This window comes from Alexandromys fortis, unplaced genomic scaffold (assembly GCF_014885135.2).
Source record: "Alexandromys fortis isolate MF-2015 unplaced genomic scaffold, M_Fortis_MF-2015_v1.1 scaffold_27, whole genome shotgun sequence".
NCBI classification, from domain to species: Eukaryota; Metazoa; Chordata; class Mammalia; order Rodentia; family Cricetidae; genus Alexandromys; species Alexandromys fortis.
The window spans coordinates 10,235,464-10,251,279 of record NW_026067952.1 but is presented as its reverse complement, the minus strand read 5'-3'; the positions used below and the strand labels follow the sequence as shown (position 1 = coordinate 10,251,279).

Here is a 15,816-nt window from a genome sequence, read left to right as displayed (position 1 = left end):
AATCAGAGAGACCTGAGTTCAAGAAAGAGTGAGATTTAGTGAAATGAATCTGCAGGTCCTTCAGAAGGACAAGTGAGTGATGAGAGTAGAACCATTGGCAAATAAAGGAAACCTTCAAAGGTGCTGGAGGAAAAGCAGAAACACAGCATCAAAGAAGTCAGGGAAAAGAGGTTTACACAACAAGGGAAGAAAACTGTCCAGTGATGAAAAGGGAGGGAAAACGCTGAGGAGTGAAAGGGCCTTTATCTTCTTGCTGGGAACAGTAAGGCTATCCAAACCTAGGGAGAGTCAGGCGTGCTGTAATGCCAGCACTAGAGAGGCTGAAGCAGGAGCATGATGGGAGCTTAAGATCAGCTGAGACTATATAAAAATGTTGTCTTAGAAACCAAAACAAAGAAATTTAGGAAAAATGAAGTTCAGTCACCTTTTCTGAAAAGCCCAGGACTCTGTAGATCATCTTTTGGAAAGTTGGAAACTGCTACTTCTAAACTGAAGAGCAAGAGAAAATGCTACTAGAAGGCCTGGAGACACACACACACACAGTGAACACTAGAAAAGAAAGGTCTCTAAAGAGCTCCAAGACTTGAGGCTGTTAACTAGTGCGGCAAATCTCTGAAAAGAAACCAGAAAGGCACAGAAGCTCTGCTGAGTGTCAGTGAGGCTGCTAGGTCTCTGCAGAGCACACTGGTCTAAGCACGTTGAACCAGCTCATGGTGGTTATCCAGCATGTGTGAGGCACCAGCTTCCATTCCTAGCATCACAAGTAAAGTCCAGAGATGAAAAAGCCATGCCTTTTCCACTCAGAAAGTAGAAGCCTGGGGCATTTCCAGTCCGAGAGAATCCATAAGGACATCAGGGTGTACTTCAGACCTAGGCTGGCTCATAACTGTTTGGGTGATGCTGGGCAAAACATTTTTCCTGTCAGGGTCTCAGTTTCTCTTTCTGTAAAGGAAAGAAGTTGGGAAGAATGATCTTTTTTGGGTCCTGGACAGGACTGACATTCTGACTTCTCTATAAATGAGGTACTTCATATTTTCCTCAGGGTAAGGGCTCACCTTATATTTCATAGTTTACTGGAATTCTAAGAGGTCAACCAAGTAGCAACCTATTATGAATCAAGAACTTGGTAAAAGTCACTCAGCAAAGAAGAAGGCAGGTACATTTGGTCTGACTCAAAGGGACATGGAAATCTGTGCTGTGAAATTTTCAGTGCTTAAAAACATTTTTTAAAGGCAGAAATAAAGTCTTGTCTTATTCCATAGCATTCTCCCATGACCAATGTAATTTGTTATCTTTGGCTCTGTCTGGACACACTGATACCAAGATACTCATTTGTATTCTAGGGACAAAGTCAATCACTTGGTTTTGGCAAGATTGTAGACATATTACCAGAACAGAATGCAGGAAGCAAACACAAGGCACACTAAAGGAGAATGAACTGGAAGGAGCCAGCTGCAGCTAGTCCTGAAGCAGTTATAGCTAAAAGAGGCAGGAAGCACCCACAGGATCGGCCAGAGCACTGGAATAGCATGCAGACTCATGCATTCATTCTCTCCCTCCCCTAGTAGCTCAGTGGATTATCACAGTGAAAAGTCGAGATACTGGAATTGTCGCTATTACAAAGATGAAAAAACTGAGGCTTAAGAAGACAAACAGATAACTAAACTACTGCCACCAATAAATGGCTCAGCTGGAATTGAAACTCAAGTTTTCCGAGTGCAGACGTTGACTCTATGCCGGGTCTCACACACTGCCTCACTGATCATCTCAGACAAAGACAGTGTTGGGGGATGTACTCTATACACTACCATGTTTATTTAGTAATATCCCAGACATTTACAACTAGATTGCAATAGCACCATCCTCCAATAGCTTTAACAAACAAAACTGCTTCCATTCAATGCCAAATAACCTCTGTAGAGCATATTCATCAGTTAAGAAAACTACCCTAGCTGGGTGATGGCAGCATACACCTTTAATCCCAGCATTTAGGAGATGGAGGCAGACAAATCTGAGTTTGGGGCCAGCCTGGTCTACAGATGGAGTTCCAGGGCAGTCAGGGCTACACAGAGAAACCCTACCTTGAAAAATAAAAACAAAAAGAAAGAAAGAAAGAAAGAAAGAAAGAAAGAAAGAAAGAAAGGAAGGAAGGAAGGAAGGAAGGAAGGAAGGAAGGAAGGAAGGAAGGAAGAAAGGAAGGAAGAAAGCAAGCCCAGGTGGTGTTGGTGCACACCTTTAATCCCAGCACTCGGGAGGCAGAGGCAGGAGGATCTCTGTGAGTTCGAGGCCAGCCTGTCTACAAAAGCTAGTTCTAGGACAGGCTCCAAAGCTACAGAGAAACCCTATCTTGAAAAACCAAAAAGAAAAAGAAAGAAAAAAGAAGAAAGAAAAAAAGAAAAAAAAGCTATCCTAATTTACACAGGTTTAAGACAAAGGATAATCAATAAAGGTTACTGAGAAAGTTTCATGAAGAAAGTAATCTGTACTTTCAAGTACATATAAATGTGGTGCACACATTTAATCCCAGAACTTGAAGCAAAAAGCAGACAGATCTCTGAGTTGGAGGGCCAGCCTGGTCTACATAGCAAGCTCTAGGACAGTTAGGACTACATAGAGAGACCTTGTCTGAACGAACAAAGCATTCTATGTGTGGGAATGACAGAGTTTAAAAAAAAAGTTTCAAGAAGGGAGACGACCTTAAAGACTGGATGAGCGGGCAGAGAACTGCTGGAAAATGCTCCACTTTGTCAAGAGCTAAGATAAGAGCTCCTATTGGACCGAAGGTGACAGCTAGAAAAGATCTATCCATCAGTTAACTTACAACATATAACGAGTATCGACAACACAAGAAATAACATACACGTTTAATAGCATGCAAGTTTCACCATCTAACTAAGAAGAAAGGGAGTCGCTTAGGTTATCGTGCACCACATCTAGCTCTGACAGGAAATGCTTGGATAATTGGAGTGCAGGAGCATTCCAAGTGAGGACACTCAAGGCAAGAAGAAAGTGTACCACATAATACAATACCATAGCTTTGAAAGCAGACAAGTTGTAAAGGAAACTGAGTCAGAACCAAGAGACACAGACCACTTTATACTGTACGGACAACACTGATGGTTTCTCAGAAGAATGATACAGAAGCTTAGCTTTATCAATTGTTTGAAACTTGGTCATCTTTGCCAGATGTGGACAAGCCTTTAATCTCACCATTTGAAAGATCACTTGAAGTCAGTTTGACAACTCTATATAGTGAGTTCCAAACTAGCTACAACCACATAGTGAACCTCTGAGTTTTCTAATTGGATTATTGAGTTTTTCAGTTCCATTTTATTGAGATAAAGTAGATGAATTAGACCATTCAAACAAATAATATGAAAACAAAACAAAACATGGCAGAAACATGCAGGAACTTTTCAACACTATGAAAAGATCAAATCTTTGGATTATAGGCATCGAAGAAGGAAGAGAATCTCAGGTCAATGGCATAGACCAGTTCTTCAACAGGATCAGAGAGGAAAACTTCCCCTAAGAAAGGAAGACATATAAGAAGCCAACAACACCATAGACAGGAGTAGAAAAGAAATTCCCCACAGCATATTATAGCTAAAACACTAAATATGCAGAAGAAAAAGTATTGAAAGCTACAAGAGAAAAATCACAAGTTACATATGAAAGCAAACCCACTAGAATAACAGCTGATTTCTCAGTAGAGACTTTAAAAGCCAAAAGAGCCTGAAGCAATGTGCTTTAAATTCTAAAAGACCACAGATGCCAGCCTAGATAACTGCACCCAGAAAATCTAGCTGCTGTAGTTGACAGAAAAAGAAAACTTTCCACGATACAAACAGTGTAAAAGAATTCATGTCTGCCACACCAGGTCTACAGAGAATACCAGAAGCAATACTTCAGACTGAGGAGAGAAATAAGCATAGCCAAAAGCCCATAGGAAGAGAACAAATGAAGCTATGATCACTGAAATACAACACAGGAAAAGAAACAGCAAAAAAACAGCAAACCAAACAATAACAGAGTAACAGAAATAACATACACCTTTCAATAATAACTGTATATATTAATGGCCTGAACTTCCCAGTCAAAAAACATAGGTAAGTACAGTTCTCAGCCCTTATCAAAGAAGTTTCTTTTGCATCAGACAGAAAAGATGGAAACTGTTATAGAAATCTACATCTATTAGACTTAATGGTTAAGAGCACTGGCTGCTCCTCGGTAGGACCCTGGTTTAATTCCCAGTATCTGCACAGCAGCTTACAATGGTCCCTAACTCCAGTTCCAATAAATCCAGCACTCTTCTGACACATACATACATTCAAACAAAACACTCAAACACATAAACATTTTTATTTTTAAATAAAAAGTTAAAAAGGAAGTTGTTTTATTTTTTCAACATTTTACTTTTATTTATGTGTATGTATGTGTTGGTATGCCCATGTACTTGCAGGTGCCGGTGGAGACCAGAAGAGAACAGTGGATCTCCAGCAACTGAGTTCCAGGCAGTTGTGAGCTGCCTGGTGTGGGTTCAGGGAATTGAATTCAGATCCTCCCCAAGAGCAGCAGGTGCGATTGATTAACCACTGAGCGATCTCTTCAGTTCCCCAAATACATTATTTTTTTAATTTTTATTTATTTATTAAAGATTTCTGTTTCTTCCCCCGCCACTGCCTCCCATTTCCCTCCTCCTCCCCCAATCAAGTCCCCCTCCCTCGTTAGCCCAAAGAGCTATCAAGTTTCCCTGCCCTGTGGGAAGTCCAAGGACCACCCACCTCCTTCCAGGCCTAGTAAGGTGAGCATCCAAACTGCCTAGGCTCCCACAAAGCCAGTTCGTGCAGTAGGAACAAAAACTCAGTAGTCCTCATTGTCCACTATGTTCAGCGAGTCCGGTTTTATCCCAGGCTTTTTCAGATCCAGGCCAGCTGGCCTTGGTGAGTTCCCGATAGAACATCCCCATTGTCTCGGTGTGTGGGTGCACCCCTCGCGGTCCTGATTGAGCCTATAATTAGTGATCCTAGAGAAGCTAAATAAGGAGAACCCAAAGAAAAACATATAGGCATCCTCTGGAATATTACCCTTCATCAGGCAATGAAAGGAGACAGAGACAGAGACCCACATTGGAGCACCGGACTGAAATCTCAAGGTCCAAATCAGGAGCAGAAGGAGAGAGAGCACGAGCAAGGAACTCAGGACCAAACACGTTATTTTAAGGAAAGGAAGGGAACAAGGGAAATCTGGTGGGTGTAGTGACACACGCCTTTAATCCCAGCAGAGGCAGGTGAATCTAAATTCAAGGACACCATGGTCTATTCTGTGAAACTCTGTCTCAGAAAACAAACAAAACCAAATAAATAAATTCACAACTGGACAAAATGCAGAGAACAACTGACTGTATGATGCTCAGCTCCAATCAATACATCTACAGTGCAACTTCTATATCCAAGACTCAAGGAACATTACCAAAGAGGCGGCAGAAAGACTAAGAAAGAGTCAGACTACCAGGATGCCTGCTGCTAGGTAATATCTTCTAGACAGGGAAGGTGTGCCTATGAAGTCTCAATAATATGGTTGCCTAAACAAGACCTGTATAACGACAACACCAGCTGACATGTTAATGTAGATGGTGGGGGGGAGGGGTGGGAATCTCACAAGGTCCACACTAGATGAAGAGCTGAGAGAGGGACAATCAATTTTCTCCAGGAACAAACTCCCTGATAAATTATTCAATCTAAAATGGTCAGCCCAAACCCATATACATATGAACAACACTAAATGGACCAACTAGGTTGTGTGTTGTTTATTTATAGATATTTAATAATAATAATAGAAGAGGCCAAAAATTTGAGGAGTTGGGGGAAGACACAGGAGGATCTGGAGGGAAAAAAGGGAGGACGTTATGTAAATATAGTACTTGTGTATGAAATTCTCATAAATTAAAACATTTAAATTAAAAGCAACAAAATCCTTGATCATCTCGTCTACAGTTTTCTTAGCTACACCTGGACCTTGAAGCTTTAAAGAATATCAATACAAGACCTCAATCCTAAAGACCATTTTAGCTGGTTGGGGCAGGACTTGGGCGTTGTTTTTAAAGGTCCGTGGGTAGTTCTTAAATACAACTAAGGCTAAGAAGCACTGGTCTCCAGCAGTGTCCCTTTCCTTCAATAAAGAAGAGACAGAAAATTTAAGTGATCTGACTAAATCCACACATCAATGGGGCTAAGACCTTTTGACTAGATGCACACACCAATGGGGCTGAGACCATTTGACTAGATCCACACACCAATGGGGCCGAGACCACTGTTTGGACACCAAGCCCAGATTCTGGAAGCTATTCCAGGACACTGGGCTACATTCCACACTTCCATCTATAAGAAACACAATTATGTGATGACTTGGCTCTTAAGCTCTGTCAGGCTTAAAGCCTGAATTAATCTAATTATAAAACCATTGACTTAAGCATCCTCCCAAGCATCGAGGGTAATGGATGTTGGTTTCACCGCTGTTCCCTAGGGGCCCTTTATAAAGCAAAGGATCTCAAGAGACAGCCTGGGAAGACAAATAAACAAACCAACTCCATGGAACAAATAGACCTTTTAAAATCTAGCTCACAGACTTGTCCCTGCACAAATGAAAATCTGGATATCTCTTTACAGAAAGAAATAGTTCCACAAGCTACCTTCCTTGCTACAAAAGCAAAGGAGGGGAGTGAGGGTCAGATGCGGCTGCTGAGGTATACTCATAGATCTTCATTCTAACAGGAAACACCCTTGATTCTCCTCAGCCTTGGATAAGGGACAGCCACGCCCCTGACAACAGACCACCCCCCTTTTGCTAAATCATCCTTGGGTTCTGGCAGCAGGTGGTAAATAGATTTGCAGAGACTGCCAAACTGCAAATCCCTATGTATTCATTTTATTCATTCCAGGGTCTTGGTACAGATAAGGTCTAGAACAAAGCAATCCCCATAGAGAGATCTTGTTAATTAGAGACTCCCAACCAACCAAGAGTTTTCTAACACAGAGCTTATCTAAAGCAACTCCAGCACCAAAAGCACACCCTTCTGCCTTCCACTCTGAAGGACGCAGCTCAAGACACTAGGGAGGCTACTGCTGGCAAGGCCCTGGTACAGAGCTTGGAAGAGCTCCGGGTTCTTACCAGCTGAGAGCAGAATCCCTGAAAACAATGTGTTCCTTTCTACAGTCTGAATGGGGTAAGTGACAAACAGGAGCACTAACAGCAGTACGGCATGTTCATACCTGCCACGGTTACCTAGTGCTTACCCTACGTCAGGTACCAGGATAGGCATTTTATCCATTCATTATTTCAAGTTATGTTACAACACTTATAAGCTAGGCAGTGTAGTCCTGTCCCTTTTACAGATGAAACTGAGGCACAGTTTGGTTTTGTAATTTGCCAAAAGTCACACAGTTGGCAAGCCAGTAGAGCAAAGATTTGAATGCTAGCATTCTGCATCCAGATCTTGGACAAGTCTCTATTAACAACGTTTTTTTTTCTGTTTGCTCATTAATTCTTTCTTTCTTTTTTTTTTTTTTTTTTTGGGTTTGGTTTCTGTGGTGGATTGAATGAAAATGGCCACCATTAGCTCATATATTTGAACACTTGGTCCCCAGTTGGTGGAACTGTTTGGGAAGGATAAGGGGGTTTGTCATTGGAGCTTAGAGGTTTCAAAGACCCACAACATTCCCAGTTAGCTCACCCTGCCTCCTCTCCTGGCTGTGACTCAAAATATGAGTTCTCATCTGCTGAGATGAGATAAGATATGAGCATCACGCCTGCCTGACTGCTGCCATGCTCCTGCCATGATGGTCATGGATTTTAACCCTCTGAAACCATAAGCCTCAAATTAACTCTTTCATCTATAAATTGCCTTGCTCATGATGTCTTATCACAGCAATAGAAAAATAAGACATTTCTAAAGCCTATTAGGAATGTAATGATCAGCAAATTTTGAAAACAGAAAAGCAATATACAAACTTTGACTATTATTACAAGGAACAGACTAACACCCACCTGAGGTTACTGGAAAAGCAATCTACTTGTGGGAGAGGTCTAAGGACCCAAGTTATGTTATGGTCAACACATCTCTACTCAACACAGCAGCATCTTCCAAGGCTGAAGACTGTTGGGAGGAGCTCTGCCCCACCCCCACCCCGAGCTTCTCAACTTCAGGAAGAGACAATAAACTAATCTTCCTCTTCTCTCTGTCAAGCTTTAAAGATTGATGCACAATGGACTTGCTACTAAATTCTCATCATTTTAAGAAAGCATTCATTTTTTTCTCTTTCTTTTCTGAAACTGAGTCCTCATGCATACTAAACAAGGACTCTACCACTGAGTTTTACCATGAGGCTCATTCACTTTTTTTTTTTTTTGGTTTTCGAGACAGGGTTTCTCTGTGCCTTTGAAGCCTGTCCTGGAACTAGCTCTGTAGACCAGGCTGGTCTCGAACTCCCAGAGATCCGCCTGCCTCTGCCTCCCGAGTGATGGGATCAAAGGCGTGCGCCACCATCGCCTGGTGGCTCATTCACTTTTTAACCACAAACTGAAACCTTAGGTATAAAAATGTAGAAGCATGGGACTGGAGAGATGATGGCTCAGCGGTTAAGAGCACTGACAGCTCTTCCAGAGCACCCGGGTTCAATTTCCAGCACCCATAATGCAGCTCACAAATGTCTGTAACTCCAAACACCCTCACACAGACAATACACACCAATGCACATAAAATAAAAATAAATAAATAATTAAAAAATGTAGAAGCACTGTAAGGATAAACCAACAAAACTGTCATTTCCAATAAATTGTTTGTTTTATGAAACAAATGCTATTTTTCAAAAAAATCACAATTATGAAATAATGGGAAGCTGATATGATTTCAAATCTTAAATTGCAACTAGAATTGGGATGCAATTTCATAATACATTCATGATCTACATATGATTTCCTTATCCTAATTTATTTGGTTTATAAGTTTGTAAACCATCATACTGATAGTACCCCTAGATGACAGCTATTTCCCTAAAAGTCAAAACAGCATCTTTCCTAAAGATACTACATAAAACCAGGTTGTGTTGATGCATGCTTTTAATCCCAGCATTCAGGAGGCAGAGGCAGGTGGATCTCTGAGAATTTGAGGCCAGCCTGGTCTACAGAGTGAGTTCCAGGATAGGCTCCAAAGTTACATAGAAACCCTGCCTCAAAAAATGAAAAAAGATACTACAAAATATATAACAAAAGTTTTTAATGAGTCAAGAGATGAAGTATAAAGAATGCTGTATTTGGAATTGAATCCTGACCAACTGAAAAACTCAGACTGTAGACTATGGGCATTGGTTGATAAAATAACATAGTCAACGCTTGGTGGAAGCTACCTTTATACTTAGGAAATTAATGTATTTAAAAAATTTATGAATGTGAATGTGTCTATGATGTTGTGGAGACAGCAAGCACATGGAGGTCAGAAGACAACTTTTGTGGAGTCAGTTTCTCCTTTCACCATTACATGGGATCCAGGGACCAAGCTCTGTTTTGCAGCAAGAGCTTTTACCCACTAAGCCAGTTTGTTGGCCCCAGGAAACTAATCTTAATTTACTATATTAAGTCTCTGGGAAAGACAAAAAGTAGCCTCTACACATAGCCAGGGAGACTAACAGCTCCACACTACATGACCCCATATTAGGTTTAATAGCATAGCATGCCCAATACCATAATTAATGTTTATATGGAATACTACTCAGAATGCAAAGAAGGCACATTTCCTTCACTGTGCACTTCTATAGCCAGCAACAACAATATTTACTTAGGACTGATAATATGTTAAGATGGGCTAATTATACAAAACATAGGATTTTTTTTTTTTGTAAAAGAGAATACCATTCTAGGGGAAGGAGACTAGGGATCAAACCTAGGCCTGGGGTATACTAAGCATGGGCTCTACTACTGAGATACATACCCAGTTCAAAGCAATTAATTTTTCTATTTAAAATGCCCTCCATATACAGTTAATGTGAATAAATACGAGGAAGTAACGACAAAATAATAGGTTATTGTTATAAATACAACAGTTAGCATATAACTAAGGTTTTTTTCATCTACCAAAGTAAACCCTGGAGCCTATAAATATGTGTTCTCAATCTTGGCAAGTTTTTGTGTGCTGTTCTCAAGCAGTCTCTTGAGGGGAAAGGGAATTTCTCAGGATAGACAACATCTTTTCAGAATTAAACCTGCAGTATTATTAATCTTTGCATTATTAATCTTCAGAGGGCCCCTCCCCTCCCTGGCACACCTTTCTGAGATGGTCTCCTGTAGTCCAGGTTGGCCTCAGACTAGCTATGTAGCCAAGAATACCTTCAACTCTTGATCTTCCTGCTTCTACCTCCTGGAGCTCTTCCTGATACTGTTCCTTTCATATTGCTTATTAGGCTTATCATCCCCCCACATATACACACCCTACCCCCCCACTTCTGCAACCCAGCGAACAACAAACAAAAACAAAAACAAACCTTCCATTTGGTCTTTTCTTTCCTATCGTCCTCATTTCTTGCCTGGATTTGATCACGCATTCATCATTTATCAGGTGTCTATTATCAGCTAGGCCCTGACCCCTGCTCCCAGGGAGCTCACATGCGATACTAACTGGAGTGGTTGCGGAGCCCTATCACCAGACTCCAAGCTTTAGCAAACGATTTATATTTCCAGAAGCTACCAGCATCTGCCATAGAGCAGGTGCTAAAAATGTTTGTTGTATGACTAGATCGCTTTATCAAGCTTTTTTTAAAAAATCCATAAATATTTTAATATGAATCTTCAAGAAGGTCTCATTTCCTTTCCTTTTTAAAATACAAAAGCAATACATGTACAATGTAAAAATAACATACAAAGGTATACATTTCAAGACTCAATTCCCCAGGCGCCTACATCCCGTTTCTTGAAGTGACTATTATGGTGTTATATGTATTTTTTTCAGAATTGACCTATGCCAGTAACACACAGTCAGTCTCTCTCTCTCTCTCCCTCTCTGGAACAAGTTCTTTGACATTTGCTGACTAGCTTTTTAACATTCTCATCTAGTGGTTTTCAAAGTGTGGCCCTCAGACTAGGAGAATCAACATGGTCTGGGAATGTGTAAGAACTGACAGTTCTCAGGCCCGTTAAGACCTACTGAATCCCAAACTCTGGAAGCAAGCGATGTGCTAATAGCTGTCTGGTTGACTGATGCACAGTAGAGGTTAAGAACTACGGTTCTGAGTTAGTACATATCATGTTTGTCTTCCCGGGTCTGGGTGACCTCACTCTGATTTTTTTCTAGATCCATTTGCCTGCACGCCAGTTACCTCGCTCAGCCTTGATGCAGAGGGAGGAGCTCTGCCCTGCGTCAACTTGATGTGCCAGGCTTTATTCAAGCCATGGCAGGCCTGCCCCTCTCCCCATTGTTTTTTCGTGACAGGATTTCTCTGTGTAGCTATGGAATCTGTTCAGGAACTCACTCTGTAGACCAGGTTGGACTCTAACTCACAAAGATCTGACCTATCTCTGCCTCCCGAGTGCTGGAATTAAATGCGTGTGCCTGGCTCTGCCCCTTTCTTAATGGAGAAGTAGGTAGGGAGGGGTGTAGACGGCATTGCGGGGGAAGGGAATGGGAGGAGAGGAGGGAGGCAAAATTGAAGTCAGTATGTGAACTAAATGAAAAAAATGTTAATAAATTTTTTTTAAAAAAAGAGAACCGTGGTTCTAATACAACCAAGCCGGGTTTTTTTTGGTTTTGTTACATCCCCCTTTAACCAAGGCAGACACTGTTATCTTGTCTCAGTTTTATCACCCAGACTTTCAAAATGCTTTCCTTGTCCTTTCAGTTCTGACACTATCAATCTGTCAAGCTCTGTAAACCCCAATTCCTCCCTAGAATAGAAGTGCTCTCACTGTTGTTGTGCACAGAAGTCCACACCACACCCAATCCCTCTACTGAGGCCTGAACAACATCTGTACACTGTCCTCAGGGTCGGGAACATTTATCTTCTCCCTACATCCATGAATACATTTATCTCCTCTACTCCTTGAGCAAAGCACAGACCTGGAATTTTAAGAGCTGCTGGTTAATGTCTTCACACTAAGAAGAAACACTGGTAATTAAAAAAAAAAAAAGGTTCTGGGAATGATTTCCAAGGCCTCACACACACTAGTCATGTTCTCTACCACTGACTTAGCCCCTCAGTCCTGGCAAATTCTTAATGAATAGAGAGCCTGAACTGTTCTCTAACCTTGGACAAATTCAGTTCTCAGGAAACTGTCTAGCAAGTAAGACAATTGGGAAGACCAATGCCTGTTTGCAGACTGAATATAATTTTATGGTATTTTCCAAACTGGGTGTGGTGGCACATGCCAGAAGCCCAGCACTTAGACAGAGACAGGAGGATCAGGAGTTAAGGCCAGACTGGGATACAAGAGACCCTCTCTCAGAAAAATGAACAATTCCCACATCGAACTATCAGTTCATTATATTCTCATATTGCTTTGCTTATAATCTAATGTGGCAATTTTTAGGTATGTCACAGTTAAATAGTGTTCCCTAGTCAGCTAGTAAACTGCTTGAAAGGGAATCATGGTTTATTTAGTTCTGAATCTTCCACAATATCCATTACCATACCTTATACACAATAATAATTCGCTGTAAAATCAGGAAATCATTTCAAATAATTAATTAAGAAGTTTGATTAGAGTCTTTCGGTACCTGGCACCTTGAATTCAATCCCTGAAACCCATATAAAAGTGAGTGGCTAGAACTGACTCTTCAAAGATGTCCTCTGACTTCCACGTGCACAGCATAGCAAGCAAGCCTCCCCATAAATAAACTTGAAAACAACTTTATTAAGTCAAGTGTGGTGGCATGTGTCTGAAAGCCCAGTATTCCAGAGGCTGAAGTCAAAAGATCATGAGTTTGAGGCTAGAGTGGCCTATGAAATGAGGCACTGTAAAAAAATAAATAAATAAAATAATCTTGCTGGCAAAATGGCTCAGCTGTTAAAGGCCCTTTTCCCCCAGTCCTGATGACCTGATTTCAAACCCCAGGACCCGCAGAGTAGAAGAACTGACTCCAAAATTGTCCTCTAACCCCCACGTGCATGCTGCGGAGCACATGCGATCTAATACAGGTATAGGCACAAATAAATAAATTCAAAAACCAAACAAACAAAAGCAGCAGCAGCTTCATTTATGAAGAGAACCTCTGTGCATATCTGCTGTCCCCAAAGGGGTCTTGTGAATATTATTAATTTTTATTATAAATACCATGTATTGATTTACAATAAAAAATATAACCATGCTGATGGCACCTAGGGTAATAAGCCACACAAAGCAAAAGAATGAAAAAATGCATCTGACATGGACTTTAGTACAGGCTAAAATGTCATAAGCTTCAGTACTCTCCTACTGTACTTCCCTGTAGGCTAAAGAAGCACAAATCAGCCCCACAGTAGGGAAGACACCTTGCAAGACCATTATCTGCAAAATTTTAAAAACAAAAGGGTAGACTAAGGACAAGTGGGGATAATCAGAAGATAAATCTAAAGGGAGGGGTTGCAAAGAGAAACTGAAGGACACAGGAGACTAACTGAAGGACAGCAAGAGTACTCCACCCTTGGAGTAAGAACCCTGAGCAGGGGGACTTCAGTATTTACCAAGGGTCTACTAGGAGCCTGTCATCTAGGGGTCAAACACGGTGTATGACCTCGAGGGGAGAACAGGCCTGAAAGTAAGACACACGCCTGCAGCCTGTTGTGCAGTTTTAATTCTAGTTGGGAAAATTAAGCAGGGAAGGCTTTCCAAGGAAGGTGAAATTTTTTTGGAGCCTTTGAAGTGTGGAGGAAGATTTGCTAAGGAAGAAAAGGGCAGTTTGAGCTAGTTATTTTGGGGGCAAAAAATCAACACATTTTTATAGTTGTTCATTTGGGACTCAAATCAAAGGAGGTGTCTCAGATTCCGCACCACCCGTGTCAACGCTTTCCCTTTTTATCTTAAAGCCTGAAAATTTTCAAGAACAGCTCGGGAGCCGAGCCAAAAAGTCCCCAAAGGCGGTGAGTACTGGCTAAATCTGCTCTGTCACCTACCCAAGTCCAGCCAGTCCAGCTAGCCTAGTCCTAGCAGCTTGAAAAGGAAGGCTAATTATACCTTGGGGGCTGGCAGGTGGGGGCTGTCGGGTGGGGATGCAGGCAAAGCTTCCTGTGTTCTGTCAGGGAGCCACCAGGGGAGAGCCTCCCTGCTTAAGCCAAGACTCAAGTCTACCTGTGACAAGGAGAGTGCAGGGAGGGAAAAAAAAAAGCTTCAAGGAAAAGAAGGGGGTAAGCATCGGTTGGGAAAGCAGTGAGGTACAAAGGTGAACGATCTTAATAAAACGCTTAGCAAGATACTGGCACAAAGCGAGTATTTGGGAGCGAGCCAGTTCATATTAACATCGCAATTGTTATCACAATAGCGCTTCACCATACTGACAAGAAGATAATTCGATTCATAGCCCACTTCTAAAAGCAATTCTAGAAATGACAAGAGTTATTTCCAAAAAATTTAAAGATACAAGATCAAATTCCACCAGCCCTGGCTGTGAAAGCCCCAAAGCCTCTGAGTTAGAGAGCTGGCCGTGTCACTTGTCAGTCCCATGACCTTGGACACCGTATTTCACCTCTCAGTGCCTCAGTTTCCTTGACTACAAAGTGGGCTTTATGCAAACCAGGGTCGTGGGGTCCCAGGAGAGAGGGAGACCTCCGTGGATTTGCGACGGGACCCACTGAAGGCGAGCCAAGGCCCCTGTCAAAACTCTCTGGGCTGTGAGGGGCAGCGGGGTAGGTGGATGCTCAGATCCAGGAGCTCCGAGCTGCGCTCAGGGAGCCGGGAAGACGATGACGCCCCCAGAGAGTCCCTGCGACAGAGGGTGCAGGCCTCAGGAGGGTGGCTCGACCCCAGCAAGGCACCACAGCTCCCCGCGGGCTAGGTGCCCGCAGGGGCGCGGGAGGCCGGGCTGAACGTGCAAGGCGCCGGGGGCTCGGAGCTGGCCGACCGCGAGGACCCGAAGCCTGCCGTGCGGTCACCGGCCCGCAGCGGCCAGGGGAGCGAGAAGCGGGTGTAACGCGCCACGCGCCCTCCGCCCGCTGTGGCGGAGGCGCTCACTCACCTGAAGCGCTAGCGCGGGCCGTCAGTCAACAGCAGCTGCAGCAGCAGCGGCAGCAACGAGGGGCGGGGGAGGCGCGGCGCTGCGCACGCGCAGTAAGGATACCGGAGGTTTACGCATGCGCAACGCGCTCGCCTAACCTGGGAACTACAGAAAAGATGGTGGCAAGGCCTGGAGAGCCTGGCAGCGCCATCTTGACTGTAGTTTTTCGTCTAGCGGTGTCTCAACTGCCTAGGGAGATGTGAAATGCTCAATCTGCACACCATTTTACTATTCCTCTTGGTTAAATTACTAGTAAGTCGTTAAGAGCCATGACATAGTTGTTCTAACAAGGTTTAAAACTACACGCAAGATCGGCTGGCACTCCTGAGCTAGAATTCGAATCTCAAGAGTTCAAATTCCCAGTCCTCTTCGATCTGTTAACAAACGGCAGCCATATCATTTTGCTTTCTTGAGTATGAGATGGTTGCTCTACAAAAAGCGTCTGTAGCCGGGCGGTGGTGGCGTACGCCTTTAATCCCAGCACTCGGGAGGCAGAGGCAGGCGGATCTCTGTGAGTTCGAGGCCAGCCTGGTCTACAAGAGCTAGTTCCAGGACAGGCTCCAAAACCACACCACAGAGAAACC

The 15,816-nt window shown here is 42.8% G+C and overlaps 1 protein-coding gene across 2 annotated transcripts in view; it reads right to left on the bottom strand.

Annotated features, from left to right (window-relative positions):
• Window positions 1-15,273, bottom strand: part of Ndrg3 (NDRG family member 3) — a 66,382-nt gene extending 51,109 nt beyond the window's left edge. For both annotated transcript variants that reach the window (XM_050150685.1, XM_050150686.1), the window contains exon 1: window positions 15,194-15,273. The gene's annotated coding sequence lies outside the window, so the exon portion shown is untranslated. The remainder of the gene's footprint in view (window positions 1-15,193) is intronic.
• Between the last annotated feature and the right edge of the window lie 543 nt (window positions 15,274-15,816).